The sequence below is a fragment of the Mobula birostris genome, chromosome 2 (genome assembly GCF_030028105.1).
Source record: "Mobula birostris isolate sMobBir1 chromosome 2, sMobBir1.hap1, whole genome shotgun sequence".
NCBI classification, from domain to species: Eukaryota; Metazoa; Chordata; class Chondrichthyes; order Myliobatiformes; family Myliobatidae; genus Mobula; species Mobula birostris.
Window position 1 is genome coordinate 214596953 of NC_092371.1, and position 22087 is coordinate 214619039.

At 41.3% G+C, this 22087-nt stretch overlaps 1 protein-coding gene across 3 annotated transcripts in view; it reads left to right on the forward strand.

Annotated features, from left to right (window-relative positions):
* Positions 1-22087, forward strand: part of xkr6b (XK, Kell blood group complex subunit-related family, member 6b) — a 485147-nt gene that overhangs the window by 219888 nt on the left and 243172 nt on the right. The gene's annotated exons all lie outside the window — the stretch shown is intronic.

Here is a 22087-nt window from a genome sequence, read left to right on the forward strand (position 1 = left end):
GACAAGTAATATGGCTTAAACTGGAAGTGAATGTCAAATTAATTAAAATGGAATTGGACTCTGGCTTGGCTGTTTCAGTCATTCCACAAAATGAGTTTGAATGGTATTTTAAAGATAATGAACTGAAGCCTGCTGGTTTCCAGCTAAGAACTTATACTGGAAAGGAAAAAACTTCTGTGAGAATGGCATTCAAAAAAGTGGGATACAACAGCCAACAAGCCACATTAAGATTTTATGTGGTAAAGACATGAGGCCCAATGTGGGGCCATGACTGGCCAAGACAACTACAACTTGACTGGAGATAGATTTGACATTTGCATGCCACATCCCCTGCAATAGAGTCAACTGAAAGGAGATTAAGAAAGGTACTGGATGATGCCACACCAGTGTTCGAAGATGGCATTAGAAAACTCAAACATATCAAGGGTAAAATAGTGTTATATGAAAATGCCTCACCCAAGCTTTACAAAGCCTGACTAGTTCCTTATATTATCCATGATAAAGTAGTCAGTGAACTAAGTTGCATGGAAGCTCAAGAATTTTTTCCAAGGTTGAGTGGAACCCATGGGCAATGCCATTGGTCCCAGTGGCCAAGAAGGATGGGTCCTCGGGATTTGTGGTGATTTTAAGGACTTCATCGACTCATTACTGAAAGTAGATCAATACCCACTGCCTAGGAAAGAGGATATCTTTGCAAACCTTTTTTGGAGGAAAACACTTCAGCAAAGTGAGAAGAGACCAGAGTGTTTCTCACCATAAACACTCACAAAGGGCTTTATCACTTAAATAGGCTTATTTTTGGAGCAGCATCTACACCTGCACTCTTGCAGAAAGCTATAGATGAGGTACTGCAAGACTGTCCAGCTACTCAGTGTTACCCGGATGACATCATTGTTACTGGTTAGGATCACAACGAACATCTCCAAAATCTCAAGACAGTGTTAAAAACATGAGAAGATTATGGGTTCAGAGCATGACATAAGTGTGAATTCTTTAAATCAAGCATCACTTACTGTGGTCACACCATTGACGCACAAGATTTACATAAGTGTGCTGAGAAAACTCAGGCAGTGCTGGATGCCCCAAGGCCAAAGGATGTGTCACAGTTGTGGTTCTTTTTAGGATTTGTCAATTACAAATGTGGCTACCATGTTCCCCTCCTTGAACTCATTACTACAGAACTGGCAATGGACAAAGCAGTGTGAAGTGGTGACGTCAGACCCTGTACTTGTACATTATGATCCACTTTGTCCAGTAAAGCTTACCTGTGATGCCTGGCTGTATGGTATAGGTGAATTTCACATGTTATGAGCGATGGAGGTGAGTGCCCCATGGCCTTTGCATCACGTTCCCTTACTGCTGTAGAGAAACATTACACACTGATTGACAGAGAGGTCTTGATTCTGGGTTGAGGTGTAAAATGATTCAACTAGAACTTGTAAGGGAGAGAGTTTACTCTCATCACTGATCATCAACCATGAGTGTTCATTTTCAATCACAGAAGGTTGTTCCACTAACAGCAGCAGCATGAGTACAGATATGGGCTCTGTTTCTTGGGGGACACGATTACATGATCGAACTCGAGTATGATGAATCATGGAAATTTTGATGGATTGTCTTGTTTACCCTTGGGAAAGGAAATACCTGAAAAATTTACAAAAGACACTCCTCTTGTCATATTCTTCTTAATGCAAAATTGAAAATCTCCCTGTTACAGCTGAGGTGATCCAGAGAGAAATCAGAAAGGACCCCACACTGCCTCAGGTCTACATGGCCACCCAAAATGGCTGGAATGTGCAGCAGAACTCCCAATTCCCCATTTTTACCAGCACTGGGATGAACCTGCCCTTGATGGGGGTTGCCTTATGTGGGGATTGAGAGTTGTTGTACTATCCGAGTTGAGGACGAAAGTGTTACAGGAACTACATGTTGTTGATGTTGGTGTGGTCAAAATGAAAGCATTGGCTTGAAGCTTTGTCTGGTGGCTTGGGATAGATCAGCGGATTGAGCAGCTTGCTGTGCAATGTTTGGAATGCCAACATCTTCTGAAATTGCCAAGAACAGCACCGCTCTATCCCTGGGAAGGCCCACTTTTGTATTGCAAATGATTCATGTGGATTTTTTCAGGCCATTCATGGTTCAAATTTATTGGTAGTAGTGGATGCAGTTACAAGATGGTTAGAAGTGTTCCCAACAGCCTCCACTACAGCCTTGCACAGCGCTGATGAATTGAGAAACCTCTTCTCAGGGACTGGTGTTCCAGGACACTTCGTCAGTAACAATGGACCACAATTTGTTGGGAAACAGTTTCCATAATTCCTGAAAGCTGAATAGAAAAAATGGAGAAGATAACAGCATCTGTTAATCATAAGTTGGAACAATTTTATTCATACTGGAAAAAATGGATTAAATACATAACACCTCATACGTCTGATTTTATTCTCACAAGTCAATGAATATGTTGTAAAAAAAAAGATCACTCCCTACTCTGTACATAGTTTTCTTCTTTCGATTGTTCTTTCTTTCCTCTCCTTTCTGTAAGTGTATACCTCAGATAAATATTATGTGGAGATTTGTGACAAATATGATTATATGATATTTATGTACAGTATCTGAAATACATCTTATGGAAATGTTTGTCTGATGATGAAATTCAATAAAAAATAAATTACATAAAAAAAGAAAAAGATATTTTACATCTGCACCGTGCCATCCTGCTGCAAACGGTTTGGCGGAAAGTTTTGTCCAAAGTCTAAAGTACACAATGTCAGCAGAATACACTACACTGGCAATGAATCAGAAGGTCACCAATTTCCTCCTTTCATATCCCAATGCAGCACACTCCACAGCTAAAAAGTCACTAGATGTGCTGTTCCTGAGTCATCCCTTGCATTCCCGCTTGAATCTCCTCAGACCCAACCACAGAAGGAGTGTGCAGGAGAAACAGCTGCGACAGATTGAGGGCTCCTCAAACAAGCAGTTTTGATGTTCCACTCTTGGACAAGCAGTCCTAGAGGGGGACTTCAGAGTTGGTCACAAGTGGGTACTTGGCAAGATTGAGGTCAGAACTGGACCACTCTCCTGCACAGTGGAGATTGTGTCTCTGATGTCACCTGGAGATAACACATCAACCAGTTGAGTAGAACGTAGACAATTGTTGGAGAAGAAAGGTGTGCAGAGCTGTCAGAACCTCTTCCTGCACTCCCAGAGTCAACTCCTACCACCGCTCCAGAGGAGGCCCAAGAACTTGAGATTGTTTCACAGCCATGATTGTCACCTGCCAAGCAGAGTGATCTCCCGACCCCCACTTTGTCAGGAATGACATCATCCCACAAGAGTAAGAAATCCTCCACAGTGATTAAATATTTAAGCCTGAATGGGACAACTTTAAATTTACTATGATATGGATGTGGTAGCTGTATTGTACAGTATACAGTGTATATAGTTGAGATGCATTCTATATTGAGTTGGAGTTTATAGCTAATGGGAGGAGTGTTGCGTATTTAATATTACAATAATATTTTAGTAATATTGTAAATATACTGTATTGTTTGATTAAGCATACTTTGATTACATAATTCATAACGAGTTATATGTATGAAGTACGTGAATGGCTCATGTCCTTACATCACGTCACATGCGGTCGCCTCACTAAATTAAGAACAAAGTAGACAGGCTATCCCTAGCTCTGTGCTTTTTGATTTGTTTTATGTTTCAGAGTTACAAAACATTACCTAGAGCTGACAGAAACTCAGTGAATGAATGGATTGTGATTCTATGGAAGTATCAACTGGAAGGGACAGAGGTAGACATGTGATCCATAATGGATTGAGAGGGGAGAAGGAGAGGGGACATGGGCTGGTGGAAAGAGGGGATGACCCAGTGCTAACCAGGGTTTATGGGGAAAAAGAGCATCTTCGAACTTGCTGTGATATAAGAGCAAAGAAGGCAGGCATGAATGGTCAACTAGAGGTGGGAAGAACATACTTAGCACTGCACTTTGACTGCCTTCTGTTGACTAAAATGAAAATCTTCAGGTTGGCCATTTTTTAAAATACTTTATTTTCAAAATAAAACCCAATGAAATCAACAAAAACATACTGGCTCAGACATGCATAAAAATGAAATAAGCAAAAAAAAAAAAGAGACATAACATTAGAGGGATGCCTATTGTACAAAGTGCTCAAAAATACTAAACATTAAATCTCAAATGAAGGCCGTGAGAAATCATCTGGGAGGAAGTTGCTCATCTGTCCCCGGCCTCATCCAGGTGGGCAAGAAATGGATCCCAGATAGCTGAAAAATTTTAATTGAATTGGTTCTCAAGAACCTAAGTTTCTCCATCTGTATGACTGAGATCTTATCAACCATCCATCTCCGAAAGGAAGGGGGAGAAGGTGATTTCCATTCCCTCAAGATGTCATTTTTACTACAAAAAGATAACCTCTCACTAAAGATTAAGCAAGGTTGGGAGAGAGAACTTAATATGACTTTTGTTAACGAAGATTGGTTGCGAGTTCTGAAAATGGTTAATTCTTCTTCGATATGTGCCAATCATTGTTTAATTCAATTTACAATTGTTCACTGTTATTATTTAACAAAGGAAAGGCTATCCAAAATATTTCCTAATATAGACAATTATTGTGATAGGTGTAAAAATGAAGTAGCTACTTTGTAACATAGGTCCTGGTCATGTTCCTCATTGAAATCTTTTTGGAAATCTTTATTCTCTACAATTTCTAAAGCTTTGAAAATTAATTTACAACCTAATACAAACGTTTGTACATTGACAGTTCTATTTGGAATAGTTCCACATCATATTCAGGGTATTTCATTTTCAAACCAACATGTCATTGCATTTGTTACATTGTTGGCAAGAAGGGCTATTTTATTGAAGTGGAAAGATACCTCTGCTCTGACACTCATTCAATGGTTTTCCCAAGTAATGTTATGTCTTAGTTTGGAAAAAATTAGAAGTAGTACTTTTGATCCCCAATTCGATTTTGAGAGAAGGTGGGGCTCTTTTGCCAAATATTATCATTTAATTTGAATTAATTTATATAGTTTCCTTCCAATTTTAGTTATATAATGTGATTTGGTTGTTGTTGTTTTTTTTCTCTTTTATATAGATAATTGTAAGACGTATTGCTCCGGGAGTTGGTTCCTAATGTTTCTTTTTGTAGTTAGTGGGTTTTTTTTTCAGTTAGTTGGGGTTCTCTTTTTTCCTTCTTTTTCTTATATAAAAAAAGGTTTTTTTATTAGCATAGACAAGTTTTTTTTCTTCAGCTATATTAATTATATGTATACTAACTTGTTGAACTTTCGTATTTTATAGCTGTAGAAGATTATATATCAATGAAAAGAATTTAAAAATGAAAATAAAACAAGATAAATCTTTTGGCAACAATCATCCCCAGCGTCAGAGACTGTTGTATGGCTGCAGGGAAACAAATAGTAGATTGCGAGTAGCCAAGTATAGTGAGACCAGCTTCCAAGGGGAAGGATCTTTTATAGGCCTTTGAGTACCAGTCGAATATTTTGGACCAAAATCCAGTCAGTAATGGGCAAAACCAAAAGGTGTGTGACAATGTGGCTTCCGTCCCTTGGCATCTATCACACACTGGTGAGACAGAAGGGTAAATCCTGTGCAATCTAAGTTTAGAGTAATGGAGACGGTGGTCAACTTTAAACTGGATCAGTTGGTGCCTGCTGTTAACAGAGCAAGCCTGTATCATAGACAAATGCTTATCCCAGGCAGCTTCAGATAATTCAATGCCCAACTCCTCTCTCCAGGCATCTCTAATCTTCACAGTAAACGTTACAGTGCAATTATCAAACAAACCGGGTTGGCTATTTTATACAGGATTTTTTTTTTGCTCTTGTTTTGCCCAATTCATTCAAGAGTGCCAGTCTGTCACTGCAGTGAGTGGTCAAAATTAAAGCATTCTTTCTCCAGAACTCCCTGGTGCTGGCCTGGTATCTCTGCTGAAAATGATCTCGGCTATGGGCTATTAGAGTCATGCACTCAAATGTTCCCCAGTGTTTCAGGCCAAGTGTTCTGCTCCTTTCCATGAGGTGGCATCTCCAGGTTCTTGTGAAAGAACGTAACATGGTGTGGCAACTGTGGTGCAGAGGCACTTTAACCCTAGATTAATATTTGTCTGCTATAGACCAAGCCCAACACAGGAAGCTCCATTCGTTAAGCCTTTGTCTTCTCTCATAACTCAAGAGAGGATAAGCTACCCATTACATGCAGCCTGTGACTGGGTTGTGAGCAGGAACTGAACACCTGCTGACAAGTTTCCAACCTCTAAACCTGTGTGTCCAGTGCTGTTCCAAAACCTTTGGCCTGTCTGCAGATAGCAAGATTATCCATGTCTCTAGATATGCCAGTTTCCTCCCGAGTATTACGGAGGACCTCCACCATGCTTTACGACATGGCGTCTTGGTAGAACAAGAAAGGGAGGTTTATTTGCAAAGCAGAACATCTTACCAATGTACAAGTTGTTTCCAAGCTCCTGCTGAAACCAGTGTTTCACTCAGTGTTTCATCGTTACAAAGGTCTGCTGTTCAACAGGATCATGGTATGTCCAAATACAGATATATATATAGAGAGAGAGTTACGTAAGTCCATATATATAGGTACACTATATTGCTCATCCCTTCTTATGAAACTAAAGATATTTTTATGACAATTATTTTTCTACTTTCTATAGTATGTTGAGGTTACCCGTGATATCAATAATATCAGTATACCTCCTTCACATAATTACAAATTGTGTTCCATTTTAAATAAACAAACCTGGCCTAGTATCTTGTTTCTGGAGTCATCCTGTTATCCTGGAAGTTGATTTAACTTTTGGACTGTTTGATTCTGGATTTGAACTTAAAAAAGGTTTTGCTTGGATTTAGGACTTCACTTCCAGAAGTCTGCAATGGGATCCAACTTGGATATAACTGCAAGATCAAGGGGTTTAACATCCAGACTTGGCTCAGCTTTGATGAGGTCACTTGAGCAAAAGGATCACCTTGTATTTTGTCACCAATTTCATCTTAATTGGTTCCCTCCTCCAATTTGTGTGAGGTCAAAATGCTAGTTGCGCTAAGAACAAGACTGCACTTGTTTAGCTTGAAAATGCATTCCTTTTAATGAGAGTGGTAGTGACTTTTACTTCTGCTCTAACAGGTAGAATGAAGCTTAACTTCTCAATCTTCTCTTTTGTTTTCTTAAACCCGACATAGCATCCAGACATTCTGCAATTTCACTTACTTCATGAAGATCTTTGTAACTATTCTGACTGACCTCTTGGCTGTTCTGTTTGAAGCTAGGTGATGTGAAGGAATAAAAGTATGCTTGATGCCATTTCCAGTGTTTGTGAAAAGAGTCTATCAAATCAGTGGCCGTTATCATAAACCTTTCAGGTAAGCCATGAGATGGAGATATTGAGCTCAGCTCATCTAAAGATGAGCCCACAAGTGTCACTTCACTCCACTTTGAGGGACTATCATTCAATACCAGGAAACTATCAATTCCTTTTTCACATCTACAGTATTCACTAAGAAAAGTCTCATATGCCATCACCCACTTAGTATACTTCAGGGCAAATGAACTCTCATTGTAACAAGTGTGGAGCAGGTTTAATTCCTCACTTATACATTGGTCTAATTTTGTCCATTCTTTCAGTGGAGTCTTTTTTGACACTTTTAATCTGTCTGGAATTTCAGATGCAATCACTATAAAGTCCTCATTGACTGCTTTTAAACATGTATATCATATTTTTACTTCCAACATCAGATTTCACAAGCAGTGGCAGTGATGGAGCAATGACATTATACTTGAAATTTCTGTACTTGGCTTTTTAGTTGTTCTGTAGTAGAAGGCCCATTAACTAGTTTATGCCTTAACTAGCTTATATCCTGCTATACTTAATTATGGTTAATGATCTGTTATAGTAGAGGACTGGCAAAGTAAAAACTGATGGATTTTTTTTTTGATCGATACTACTCCAGGAAATTTATTCTCAATTTGCACATTGAAGTGAATCCTTTGTACATCCTTTGAAGTGAAAGCGATTTGGTTCTTTTCACCATCACTGAATTATTACAATACCTACCCCATTACTTAACTCATCTCACACTAACTTCAACTCACATGAAAAAGGAGAGCTTTGCTAGCCAGCCTGTGTATATTTTGTTGTTCCTTGGTCTGCACTGATTTCACATCCTCTTTCCCCAAGTGAAGCAATGACAGAGGGAGGATTGCCAGATCTAGAAGGAGTCACACACAAGACCGCACCATCCTTCACAAAGACCCCAAATGTGCCACTTTTTCAGCCTTTGGTTCATAGGAAGTGGCCAGTATATTTTATCTTCACAGGTTCCAGGCCTGGCTTCAATCTTCAGATCAAGCTCCACTACTTCTTGTGATATAAGTGCTTATTTGCTTTGCTTCAACTTCAGAATAGTCCCATGTAATTACATGAACTTATCCTTCAAATGACATTTTCTTTGTTTTTAATGAAGGCATTCAACAGACCATCTTGGTTATATACACAACAATCCAGGTCTTGCAATGTGGGTCAAGATTTGACTCCAAAGGTTATCCTTGTTTACGAATTGAACTTCTTTGTCCATCTGAACACTCAGGTACAGCAGATTATCTCTGTTAACATTAAATTGTGCTTAGCCATGTGAGAGGTCCAGTTCTGTGAATACATTTCATCTTGTAACTGTAAGATATAGGAGCAGAATTAGGCCATTTGGGCCATTGAGCCTTCTCCACAGCTGATCCATTTTTTCTCTCAGTCCCAATCTCTTTTCCTTCCCCTTGTATCTCTTCATGCCCTGACTAATCAAGAATCTATGAACCTCTGCCTTAAATATACTTAAAGACTTGGCCTCCACAGCTGCCTGTGGCAATGAATCTCACAGATTCACCACTCTCTAGCTAAAGGAATTCCTCATTGTCTCTGCTCTAAATGGACACCCTTCTATTCTGAGGCTATGCCCTCTAGTCTTAGACTCTTCCAGCGTAGGAAGCATCCTCTCCACATTCTCTCTAACATTATATGAGAGTCTTGTGAACTGGGTGGTAGATATTATTCACACTGTCCTACTGTTTTGATTACTGTAGACACAACAATTCCAGTGGCCAATCTGCTGGTCAGTCTAAGACTTTTGCACAGCGCTGTAGTAATTTTATGCATTGCACTGTACTGCTGCTGCAAAAAAATCCAAAATTCATGACGTATGTGCTTGAAGATAAACTTGATTCTGCTATGGGTCCCTAATGTGGACTGGGAATGGGAAGGGGGCAGAGAGAAGGGAATCATGATTGGGAAAAGCAGAAGGGAGAGGGAAGGGAGCGGGAAGCACCAGAGGGACATTTTGTAATGATCAATAAACCAATTGTTTGGAATGAAATGACCTTGCCTGGTGTCTCATCTTACATGTAAGATAGCTTATAGATTTAAAGTACATTTATTATCAAAGTGTGTGTACAGAATACAACTCTGAGATTCATTCTTCCGCAGGCAGCTACAAAACAAAGAAACACCATGGAACCCGTTCAAGAAAACATCAGACACTCAATACGCAAAAAATGAACAGATTGAGCAAACGGGAAAACGTGAGCGGTCGACATAGAGAATATCAAACTAGGAGTAGTACTCGGTTTAGTCCAGTTCGGAACTATGCCTTTCACCCATTGCCGGCCGCAGGACCGTGCTTCGTGGAAGCGCCCCAGTTGGCATCGATCGCCCTGATCAAACTGCTCAAAAGCAGCAAAAAAGCTGAGTCCCCAGAATCTAGGAACACATGCAGCATGACCCTCAAAGTCTGCCAAAATGAGTCCACAACCTTGCCAATTTATCCTTGCAACATGAATCCCAAGACTCGTGCACTTCCCTCCAACAGACATTAGTGAGAGGGAGAGGAAGACCGATCAAACGCAGGCAGACGGCGCTGAACAAGCACCCATCCTCTGCTCTCATTCTTGTCGACTTCAACCTTACTTGAAACCTCAGTTGCAGAGAAGCAACGAAGTCGATCACGGGCTTGTGCCCTGTCTCCAGGCCGTGCACCGAGCTCCAAACCTCACTGAGTAAGGAATAAGGTAGATAAACTCGCAGCAGAGTTGTAGTTTGGCAGGTATGATGTTTTAGACATCACTGAATCATGGCTGAAAGAAGATTATAACTGGGAGCTTAATATCCAAGGGTACACACAGAATCGAAAGGGTAGGCAGGAAGGCAGAGAGATCGGCATTGCTGTGTTGGATAGAGCCAAGGAATTGCAGGGGTAAAAAGACCCTGATGGGAGTTGTATACAGACCCCTAACAGTAGTAAGGATATGGCCTACAAATTACAATGGGAGATAGAAGGTACATTTCAAAAGGGCAATGTTACAATAGGCACGGGGGACTTCAATATGCAGGTAGATTGGGAAAATCTGAGTGGTGCAGGATTCCAGGCAGGGGAGTTCCCAGAGGGCCTATGAGATGAGTTTTTTTAGAGCATCTTGTGGTTGAGCTCACTAGGAGATCAGCTATTCTGGATTGGGTGTTGTGCAATGAACTATGGAGCCTAAGGTAAAAGAACCCTTAAAGGTAAGTGATCATAATATAATTGAATTCACCTTGAAATCTGAGGAGAAGCTAAAGTCAGATGTGTGAGTAAAGGGAATTATAGAGGCATGAGAGAGGAGCTGACCAGAATTGATTGGAAAAGAACACTGGCAGGGATGACGGCAGAGCAGCAATGGCTGGAATTTCTGGAAGCAATTCAAAAGGCACAGGTTATATACATCCCAAAGGGGAAGAAGGATTCTAAAGGAAAGATGACACAATTGTGGCTAACAAGAGAATTCAAAGCCAAAATAAAAGCCAAAGAGAGGGTATATAATTGAGAAAAATTAGTGGGAAGGTAAAGGATAAGGGGAAGCTTTCAAATACCAATTGAAGGCAACTGAAAAAGTCATTAAGAAGGAATACAAAAGTAAGCTAGCCAAAAATATTAAAGAGGATGCCTAAAGTTTTTTCAGATACGTAAATTGTAAAAGACAGTGGATATCAGACTGCTGGAAAACGATGCTGGAGAGGTAGTAATGGGGGACAATGAAATTGTGGAGGAACTGAATAAATATTTTGCATCAGTTTTCACTGTGGATGACACCAGCTGTATGATAGACTTTCCAGGTGTCAGGGGACATGAAGTGTGTTAAATTAATATAGCCAGAGAGGTGCATGAGTAGGCATTCGGCCCTTCGAGCCTGCACCGCCATTCAGTATGATCGTGGCTGATCATCCAACTCAGAACCCTGTACCTGTCTTCTCTCCATACCTCCTGATCCCTTCAGCCACAAGGGCCATATCTAACTCCCTCTTAAATATAGCCAATGAACTGGCCTCAACTGTTTCCTGTAGCAGAGAATTCCACAGATTCACCACTCTCTGTGTGAAGAAGTTTTTCCTAATCTCGGTCCTAAAAGGCTTCCCCTTTATCCTTAAACTATGACCCCTCGTTCTGGACATCCCCAACATCGGGAACAATCTTCCTGCATCTAGCCTGTCCAATCCCTTTAGAATTTTATACGTTTCAATAAGATCCCCCCTCAATCTTCTAAATTCCAGTGAGTATAAGCCTAGTCGATCCAGTCTTTCATCATATGAAAGTCCTGCCATCCCAGGAATCAATCTGGTGAACCTTCTTTGTACTCCCTCTATGGCAAGAATGTCTTTCCTCAGATTAGGGTATCAAAACTGCACACAATACTCCAGGTGTGGTCTCACCAAGGCCTTGTACAACTGCAGTAGTACCCCCCCTGCTCCTGTACTCGAATCCTCTTGCTATGAATGCCAGCATACCATTCGCCTTTTTCACCGTCTGCTGTACCTGCATGCCCACTTTCAATGACTGGTGTACAATGATACCCAGGTCTCGTTGCACCTCCTCTTTTCCTAATCGGCCACTATTCAGGTAATAATCTGTTTTCCTGCTCTTGCCACCAAAGTGGATAACCTCACATTTATCCACATTAAATTGCATCTTCCATGAATTTTCCCACTCACCTAATCTATCCAAGTCACCTTGCATCCTCTTAGCATCTTCCTCACAGGTAACACTGCCGCCCAGCTTCGTGTCATCCGCAATCTTGGAGATGTTGCATTTAATTCCCTCGTCTAAGTCATTAATATATATTGTAAACAACTGGGGTCCCAGCACTGAGCCTTGCGGTACCCCACTAGTCACTGCCTGCCATTCTGAAAAGGTCCCATTTGTTCCCACTCTTTGCTTCCTGTCTGCCAACTGTCTTCTCTATCCACATCAATACTATACGCCCAATACCGTGTGCTTTAAGTTTGCACACTAATCTCCTGTGTGGGACCTTGTCAAAAGCCTTTTGAAAATCCAAATATACCACACATCACTGTAGGTAGATAAGTTGCTTGGACCAGATTGTGTACACCCAGAGTTCTGAAAGAGGTGGCTGAAGAGATTGTGGAGGCATTAGTAATGATTTTTCAAGAATCACTAGATTCTGGAATAGTTCTGGAAGACTGGAAAATTGGAAATGTCACTCCACTATTCAAGAAGGGAGAAAGGCAAACAAAAGGAAACTTTAGGTCAGTTAGTCTGAACTCAGTGGTTGGGAAGATGTTGGAGTCGATTAGTAAGGATGAGGTCTCAGGGTACTTGGAGGTACATGATAAAATAGACAATAGTCAGCATGGTTTCCTCAAGAGAAAATCTTGCCTGATAAATCTGTTGGAATTCTTTGAAGAAATACCAAGCAGGATAGACAAAGGAAAATCGTTGATGTTGTGTACTTGGAATTTCAGAAGGCCTTTGACAAGGTGACACACATGAGGCTGCTTAACAACCTACGAGCCCATGGTATTACAGGAAAGATTCTAGCATGGATAAAGCGGTGGCTAATTGGCAGGAGGCAAATTGTAGGAATAAAGGGAGTTTTTTTCTGATTGGCAGCCAGAGTCTAGTGTTGGGGGCTGTGTTGGGACCGCTTCTTTTTAGGTTATATGTCAATGATTTGAATGACGAAATTGATGGTTTTGCTGCAAAGTTTGCAGATGGTATGAAAATAGGTGGAGAGGCATGTAGTTTTGAGGAAGTAGAGAGGCTACTGAAGGACGTAGACAGATTTGGAGAATGGGGAGAGAAATAGCAGATGGAATACCCTGTTGGGAAATGTATGGTCCTGCACTTTGGTAGTAGAAATGAAAGGATTGACTATTTTCTAAGTGGAGAGAAAACACAAAAAAAATGAGGTCCAAAGGGACTTTGGATTCCTTGTGTAGGATTCCCTAAAAGTTGATCTGTGGTGAGGAAGGCAAATAGAATGTTAGCATTCATTTCAAGAGGACTAGAATATAAAAGCAAGAATGTAACGTTGAGACTTTAAAAAGCACTGGTGAGGCCTCACTTGGAGTAATGTTAGAAATTTTGGGCATTATCGTAGAAAGGATGTGCTGAAACTGGAGAGCGTTCAAAGGAGGTTGACAAAAATGATTCCAGGATTGAATGGCTTGTCATATGAAGAGCGTTTGATGGCTCTGGGCCTGTATTCACTAGAACTCAGAAGAATGAGTGGTAAAACCTATCAAATGGTGAAAGACCTTGATAGAGTGGATGTGGAGAGGATTTCTCCTGTGTTGAGAGAGTCTAAATCAGAGGATATGACCTCAAAATAGAAGGTGTCCTTTTAGAATGGAGATGAGGAGGAATTTCTTTAGCCAGAGGGTGGTGAATCTGTGGAATTCTTTGCCATAGGCAGCTGTGGAGGCCGAGTCTTTATGTACATTTAAGGCAGAGGTTGATAGATTCTTAATTGGTCAGGGCATGAAGGGATACGGGGAGAAGGCAGGGGATTGGTGCTGAAAGGAAAATTGGATCAGCCATGATGAAATGGTGGAGCAGACTCGATAGGCCACATGGCCTAATTCTGCTCCTATATCTATGGTCTTTTAGAACTTCCTTGGAGATAGCAAAGTGCCAGTTTGCTCAATTGTCCTAAAACACACCATCAAAATGTAAATCACAGGATCCAATCACACACAGCTTAGTAGTAGAATTTTATTTGAAATAAGAATAGAAGTAGCTTCATAAACCATCTGCAGGATGTCGCCCTTGGTTGCATGGTTCGCTGGTGCCTTCCTGACAATGCTTCTATATATAGATTGATTGTGTGTCCATAAAGTAACGCTAGGCAGGGCTATCTGACAGGAAATGATAAAGTAATGGTGGCTGGGGTTGTGGAGGGCTGGGTTAGTGGGTGGAGGTGTCGATCAGCCTTACTGCTTGAGAAAAGTAACTGTTTTTGAATCTGGTGGTCCCTGGCATAGATGCTATGTAGCTTCCTCCCTGATGGGAACGGGACAAATAGTCCATGAGCAGGATGAGTAGGATCCTTCTTGATTTTACTGGTCTCTTTCTGGCTCCTTTCTGTATCTAGGTCTTTGACTGCGGGTAGGGTGGCACTGGTAATGCGTTGGGCAGTTTTGACAACTCCTTGTTGACCCTTCCCACCTGTCGCAGTGCAGTTTCTGTACCATGTAGTGATACAGCATGTTGGGACACTTTCTACTGGGCACCTGTAGCATGACATGAGTACTGATGTGCATAGTCTCTTCAGAAAGTAGAGGCATTCATGACCTTTCCTGATTGCGTAGAATGTGTTCTGGGGCCATGAGAGGTTGTGCGAGATGTGCAGTCCCAGGAATTTGACACTGCTCACAGTTTCCACCGCTGTGCCGCCGATGTAAAGAAAGGTGTGAGTGGTGCGAGTTCTCCTGAAGTCTACTCTGTTACTGCTCCCTAATTGTGAACTGCAACTGTACCCGTTCCCTGTTATAGATTGAAATCTCTAGCATTCCTGGATGCCAGTTCCAACAGTGCAAGATTCTTACATCTTCAAAATGCTGGAGGAATTCAGCAGGCCAGGCAGCGTTTTAGACCATAAGACAATAAGATATAAGAGCGTAATTAGGCCATTTGGCCCATCGAGTCTACTCCGCCATTCAATCATGGCCGGTCCTTTTATCCCCTACTCAACCCCATACCCAGGCCTTCTCCCCATTACCTTTGATGTCGTGTCCAATCAAGAACTTATCAATCTCTGCTTTAAATACACCCAACAACCTGGCCTCCACAGCTGCATGTGGAAACAAATCCCACACATTCACCACCTTCTGGCTAAAGAAATTTCTCAGTATCAGTTTTAAATACACACCCCTCTATCCTGTGGCTGTGCCCTCTTGTCCTAGACTCCACCACCATGGGAAACATCCTTTCCACATCTACTCTGTCTAGGTCTTCCAGCATTTGAAATGTTTCAATGAGATCTCCCCCCACCCTCTAATCCTTCTAAATTCCAGCGAGTAACGTCCCAGAGCTGTCAAATGTTTCTCATATGATTACCCTTTTTTTCCCCGAATCATCCTTGTGAACCACCTCTGGACCCTCTCCAGTGCCAGCACATCTTTTCTTAGATGAGGAGCCCAAAACTGTTCACACTACTCAAGGTGAGATGTCACCAGTGCATTATAAAGCCACTTGAAATGAATGGTAACATTGCGTCTGCCTTCATCACCACCGACTCAACCTGCAAGTTAACCTTTAGGGTGCTCTGCAGAAGCACTCCCAAGTACCGTTGCACTTCAGATTTTTGGATTTTCTCCCTGTTTAGAAAATAGTCCAAACATTTATTTCTACTACCAAAGTGCATGACCATGCATGTTCCAACATTGTATTTCATTTGTCACTTTCTTGCCCATTCTCCTAATCTGTCTAAGTCCTTCTGCAGCCTACCTGTTTCCTCAACAATACCTGTCCCTCCACCAATATTCAGCTGCAAACTCGGCCATCAAAAAGATGTATTCCATCATCTAAATCATTGATCTACGGCATAAAAAGAAGTAGTCCCAACACCAACCCCTGTGGAACACTAGTCACTGGCAGCCAACCAGACAAGGACCCTTTTATTCCCTCTCACTGTCTCCTACCAATCAGCCGATGCTGTAACCATATTAGCAACTTTCCTGTCTCATAGACAGTATCAACATGAGGCACTGCCTCAAAAAAGGCAACATCTATCATTAAAGATCCCCACCATCCGGGCCATGTCACCCTCCCACACCTACCAGCGGCCACGAGGTAGAGAAGCCTTAAGGTCCAACACCAGCAGGTTCAGGAACAGCTACTTCCTGTGTTGCATCTGCAGAATTCCTTGTGTATATCTTACACCTAGTTGGATTGTTTGGATTTGCATGTTCAACAACTTTGAGCTTGTTACCAAACTAGATCATAGAATGGTTACTACACAGGAGGCCATTCCATCTTTCTACCATTGCAACTCTCTAGTTGCACCCATCAGCTCTTTGTAGCCTATCAAATTTTCCTTCATCGTGTCCTTACCAATTTCCCCTACGAAGCCACCAAGTGACCACCTTCTACACTAGGTGTTCCCAACCTTTGACTTGGTGACCCCTGCTCTGCACGTACCTGAAGAAAAGTATTTCCTTATAATAAGTACACGATGGTCAGCGGGGGCATGGTGGGTCAAAGGGCCTCTTTCTTTTCTATCTGACTCTGTGAATACTTCTCAGTTAATTCACTTCCCCAGTAGTTTGTATGTATGGCTTGTACTCCTCAACAGCTGCATCAAAGGCAACAGCTTTCCATTCACCACTTTGTCCTGACATCTGATCATTTTATATACCTCTATAAAATCTCCCCTTGGCCTCCTCTTCTCCAAAGAAAACAGTCCTAGTCTTTCTAATATATCCTTCTAACTATAGTCCATCAACTTTGGAACTCATTTCAATAATCTTTTCTGGTACCCCTGTAATGCTTTCCATCTCCTGTGTAATATCACAACCAGAATTGAACACAATATTCCAGCCGAGGCCAAGGCATTGTTTTATGAAGGTTCAGCTGTGGTATGTACTTTAACAGGAAAGCAGAAAGACCATAGACAAACTGAGATCCTGTGCAAATGGATGCAGGAAAACATGCCAGTTTTGGTGCTATAAGCTCATTAAAAACTGTTTCGTGCGCGTCATCCAATGTTGTTCAATAATCCCAAATGGAAAAATACATGAGAATCCTCAGCTGTTCCCATCCTCGGCATTCTCATCGTCACTCCAAACATCTTCGTAAGTTCATCATCATATCATATATAAAAGAGGTCGAGGTTTACCAGTAAAAAAGAACATGACCTATATGCTAGTGAAGTCTTGGAACTCCTGTAACAGAATGTGTCCCAATCTGTCACAAAGCAGGAACACCATATGACGTTCCTGTAAACATGGTCACAATATGTCCATGCACTCAAAGATAAACACTAGAAAATATGTTTATGGATTTAAATGTGTTTGAAAACACTGGATCAAAATGAGGTCATGGTGAAGGTAAGTCTATGAGAAAGCAATTCACTTCCCTCACAAACAGCTTCCCTAATACTCACATCTACTTTATTCCACTCAGACTCACCATTTTTAAAACTTCAGGCAATTTTCATGTTCCATTAGTTTTGTAAGCAACATATCCATGTTAAATTCATTCCAGTGATGTCCTGGTTCAGCTAGATTCATGATAACTCTAAAGTGCAACTTGATTCAGTCACTTGATATAGAACTACATAGAGGCTACAGCACATATTCATATCATTTAGCACAACTGGCCTATGTCAGTGCACACTCCTTGTCTTTCTCAGCATATAAATCTCTTCCTTTCTTCTTCTGCTTTATTTAGCTTTCTCGCACATGCATCTGCACTGTTTTCAGCTATTCTCAGTGGAAGCAGCTTTCACATTCCAGCCATTCTTTGAGAAGAGAGGCTGTTCTGAATTCCCTTTTGGGTTTCTTGGTGACGGTTATTTTTATGAAACTATGGTTTGGTCTCTCCCGAGCAGGTGTGTTGTCTGGTCTACCTTAATAACTCCTGTTATAATTTTAGATATCTCTGCACAGCTTTCCTTGGCTTGGAACAAATATCCCAGCGCTTCTTGATCCCTACCACTCCTGTTGAGCTTTTTTGTTCTCTGCTGTTCTGTTTCTGGCTTTTTCAGCAATCATTCCCGAATGTAATTGCTCCACTTCTGATGACTATGTCAACAGCTGCCAAGGTCCTATGTCAAGGTGGGCATGGTATAAGATGGTGAGATGAGCAAGGAGACAGGGTAACGGATCTAAGGACCCAATCTGGTTGGGAATGTGTTGTTTGCTCCTGTTGCATGATGTATGTGTGTTTTTTTTCCTTTCTCAGTGCAGTGGTTAATGTCTTCCTTTTTTTAAATTGGGTTCTTCGAGTTTCTTGCTTAGTGGCTGCCTGCAACCAAGCAAATCTCTAGGTGTATAACTTACACATTATTTGATAATAAATATACTTTGAATCTTTAAATAAACTAATCAAGTTCAAAGAAGATAGATCTTCCAGCTTGGATGCAATTACACATTTCGAAAAGTTGCTTAGTTAAAAAAGAGACTGTGTCAAAGTTAAGAAGGTAGATAAAACACTTATAGACAATTCAGTTAACTTCATTGTCAGGAAAATAAAGGCATCCCTAAAAAAATGAGAATAAAAATAAATACTCAGAAGCAAAATAAAATGTATTACTAAATCATAAAAACATAATAGAGTTAAACGGAGAAATATTGCCCGATCAGCCTTTCATTGATATTTCTGGAAAAGATAACAACAGTAATAGATATTGGTAATGCAGTAGATATAATTTATCAAATATTCAAAAGGCCTCTGAAGAGACAATCCAAAATTAACTAAAGAGTTAGTTCAGAGGATGCAGGGTCGGAGGACAAGAAGTAGAATGGACTCAGTACTGAAAGGAGAGAATGGCAGTAGAGGGTTGCTCTTTACAATGGAAAAAGGCAGGTACTGGTGCTTATTAACAAGCATCAATGCAGGTATATTGCTGTTCAAAACTTTTATTAACTAATTTGACTCTAGAACCCAGAATCCAGTTTCTAATTTCGTAAATGATACAAAATTATTAGGGATGCTGCAGGGTCTGGGATCGTAGTCGCAAGGTTTCAATAAGTTGAAGAACATGTTGTTTTGAAGTCAAGTTTGAGCTTATTGTCATATGTATAAGTACATGTGTAATGTCCTGGTTAAGATTTTTACTGCTATGCTGTAGGTATTTGATTTTAGCAGTTCTGTAAGGGCAGTCTGTTCTGCTTTCAGCCTGTTTGGGTTTGAGCTGAGGTAAGGGGCTTTGTTGTTCAATTTAGGAATGTGGTGTCAGTCAATTAGGACGGTGGAATTGGGAGAGATTTTTGTGATGGGCACTGCTGTGGGTTGCGGTCTTTTTGGCGGGAGCTGGGAGAAGACCGGAGGGAAGATGTCTGAGGATGCTGGTGCTTTGATCAGATGAATGGCTTCAAGAAGGAAGGACCTCCAGTGGGGGAGCCCGTTTGTTGAGGTGAATTGCGAGCGACTTTCAGAATGTGGTGTGTGCTTTCACGCAGACCAAGGGTCCAGCATGTGAGTTATAGACAACTTCACAATGAACTCCAGCTTATGTGTGCGTTTGACTGTTTATTTATAATGCACCCTTCTTGTTTTTTCTTCCTTTATTTAACAATAATTTGGTTAAGTTAATGTTCACAAATATACTTTCTTTATAATTGAATGCAGCCTACGATCTGTTATTTCTTGCCAATGGGCGAATGCATAGCATTCACACAAACCAGGGTTTGGGTGGGTGAGACAACCCAACCTCACAGGTTTGGCGGGACCGAAGTAGTATACACCCTAGACGTACAGAGCCTGAAGCTACGTCCACACTAGACAGGATAATTTTGAAAATGCTGGTTTCGAGTAAAAACGACAGGCGTCCACACTAGGCGTTTTTCAGAATATCTCTGTCCACACTAAAATGGATATTTGAACGATTCTACTCCTACTGGGCATGTGCAGACACATCTACAGAAAACAAGTGAAGAGGAAACAGTATTATATTTACGTTTCCACAGCGGCGTTATGCTATTTCCATTGGTCAAAAACTAGAGTACCACCAACAACAGCGAAAGAAAGTTTTCAACAATGTCTTCAAGGAATACAAAGGAAACCTCCGCTGGAAAAAGCAGACCAGACTTCTTCATTTAGACAGACAATGAAGTCGAGCTGTTTCTGCGAGTTACAAACGACTACAAAGTCAGCAAAGCAGTGGAGAACGTGGAGATGTTTAATTCCAAACAAGCTATTAACGTAGACAATAAAGTAAACAACACACGCATGAAGCCGTCCTCTACCCAAGATCAACAAGTGAGTGAAATCTTCTGCCGCCAGACCTGCGCAGTATTTCTGACATTAATATTTTTAAAGATAGACTCAATCAAATCAATTTAGAGGATCTAGTCAAAAAAGCTCACTTTACAATTTAACTCTCACACCGTTCACACCGACTGCGCGTTATAACAGCTGTACGGCAGTGCTTGCGCAGTACCAAGCAGAAGCAGGAAAAGCATTGTTGTTGTGGTGTTGTCAGGACAGCATTTTTAAATACCTCCATTTACCCCATCCGCATTACAACGCGCAACAATCGTTTTCAAATTTACACACTCTGGAGAGCGTTTTAGAAAAGCTCTGTTTTCGGGGGATGAAAACGCTGTTTCAATGTGGACGGAGGATCAAAATGAAGAGAAAAAGCTTTGTTTTCAAAATTATCCGGTGTAGTGTGGACGTAGCCTGAGAAAGGTGTGTTTCTCGCCGGGGAGTCCAGTGGCTGTTATTGAGGGGCTAATGAGCCGCATTTCCAGGGACGCCCAGGAGAAAGGGGTTTCATATGTATGACAGGTGCAATGAAAAATTTACTTGCAGCAGTATCACAGGGACATATGCAGCATTTACAAGAAAAACATAAGTTAAAGATGATTTATACACAATTTTTATAGGAAAGAATGCATTTAGAACAAAATGGCAACAAAGTCCATTTTGGTGTGAAGTGATCACAATTATCATTGTTTTGCTAAACTCGAATAATTAGGCTTTTGCTGGTTGGTTTCAGAACCGAATGGTTGAAGGGAAGTAGCTGTTCCTGAACCTGCTGGTGTTGGACCTTAAGGCTTCTCTACCTCGTGGCCGCTGGTAGGTGTGGGAGGGTGACATGGCCCGGATGGTGGGAATCTTTAATGATAGATGTTGCCTTTTTTGAGGCAGTGCCTCATGTTGATACTGTCTGTAATAGGGAGGGATGTGCCTGCGATGTATTGGACACAGTCTGCCTCTCGCTGTGGTTTCTTCCATTCTTGTGCATTCCACTTGCTGTACCAGACCACAATGCAACCAGTCAGGATACTTTCGACAGGATTTACATAGAAGTTTGAGTGCTCCGTGACAAGCTCTTGATGCCTTTGATTTCCGAAGAAAGTAAAGATGCTGGAGCACTTTCTTTATTCTATACTATTTATTTGGAGATACAGGTGTCCCCCGCTTTTCGAACGTTCGCTTTACGAAACCTCACTGTTACGAAAGACCTGCATTAGTTCCTTGTTTTCGTTAACAGAAGGTGTTTTCACTGTTACGAGAAAAGGCAGCGCGCAAAAAAAGCAGCGCGCGCCCCGAGCAGCCGCTCTCCCCCGGATTCGGAACAGCATTCTCTCTGGCATTGCTTAATTGCGTGCCAGTGAACAGCCATTAGCCAGATGAGTTCTAAGGTATCGGAAAAGCCTAAAAGAGCTCGTAAGGGTGTTACACTTAGCATAAAACTAGACATGATTAAGTGGTTCGATCGTGGTGAACGAAGGAAGGACAAAGTAAGTTTGGCTTGTGGAAGTTGACGAAGATGATGTTGAAGAGGTTTGGCATCCCATGACCAAGAACTGATAGATGAAGAGCTGATGCAATTGGAAGAGGAAAGGATAACAATCGAAACCGAATGCAGTAGCGAACGGACCGAAAGTGACTGCGTGAGATTTTCACTGCAATGATGAAGTACGACTTTAATTTTGAAAGGGTACGTCAGTTTAGGGCATATTTGTAAGATGGTTTGAGTGCTTACAAAGAACTGTATGATAGAAAAATGCGCGAGGCTAGCAGTCAAGCATACTGT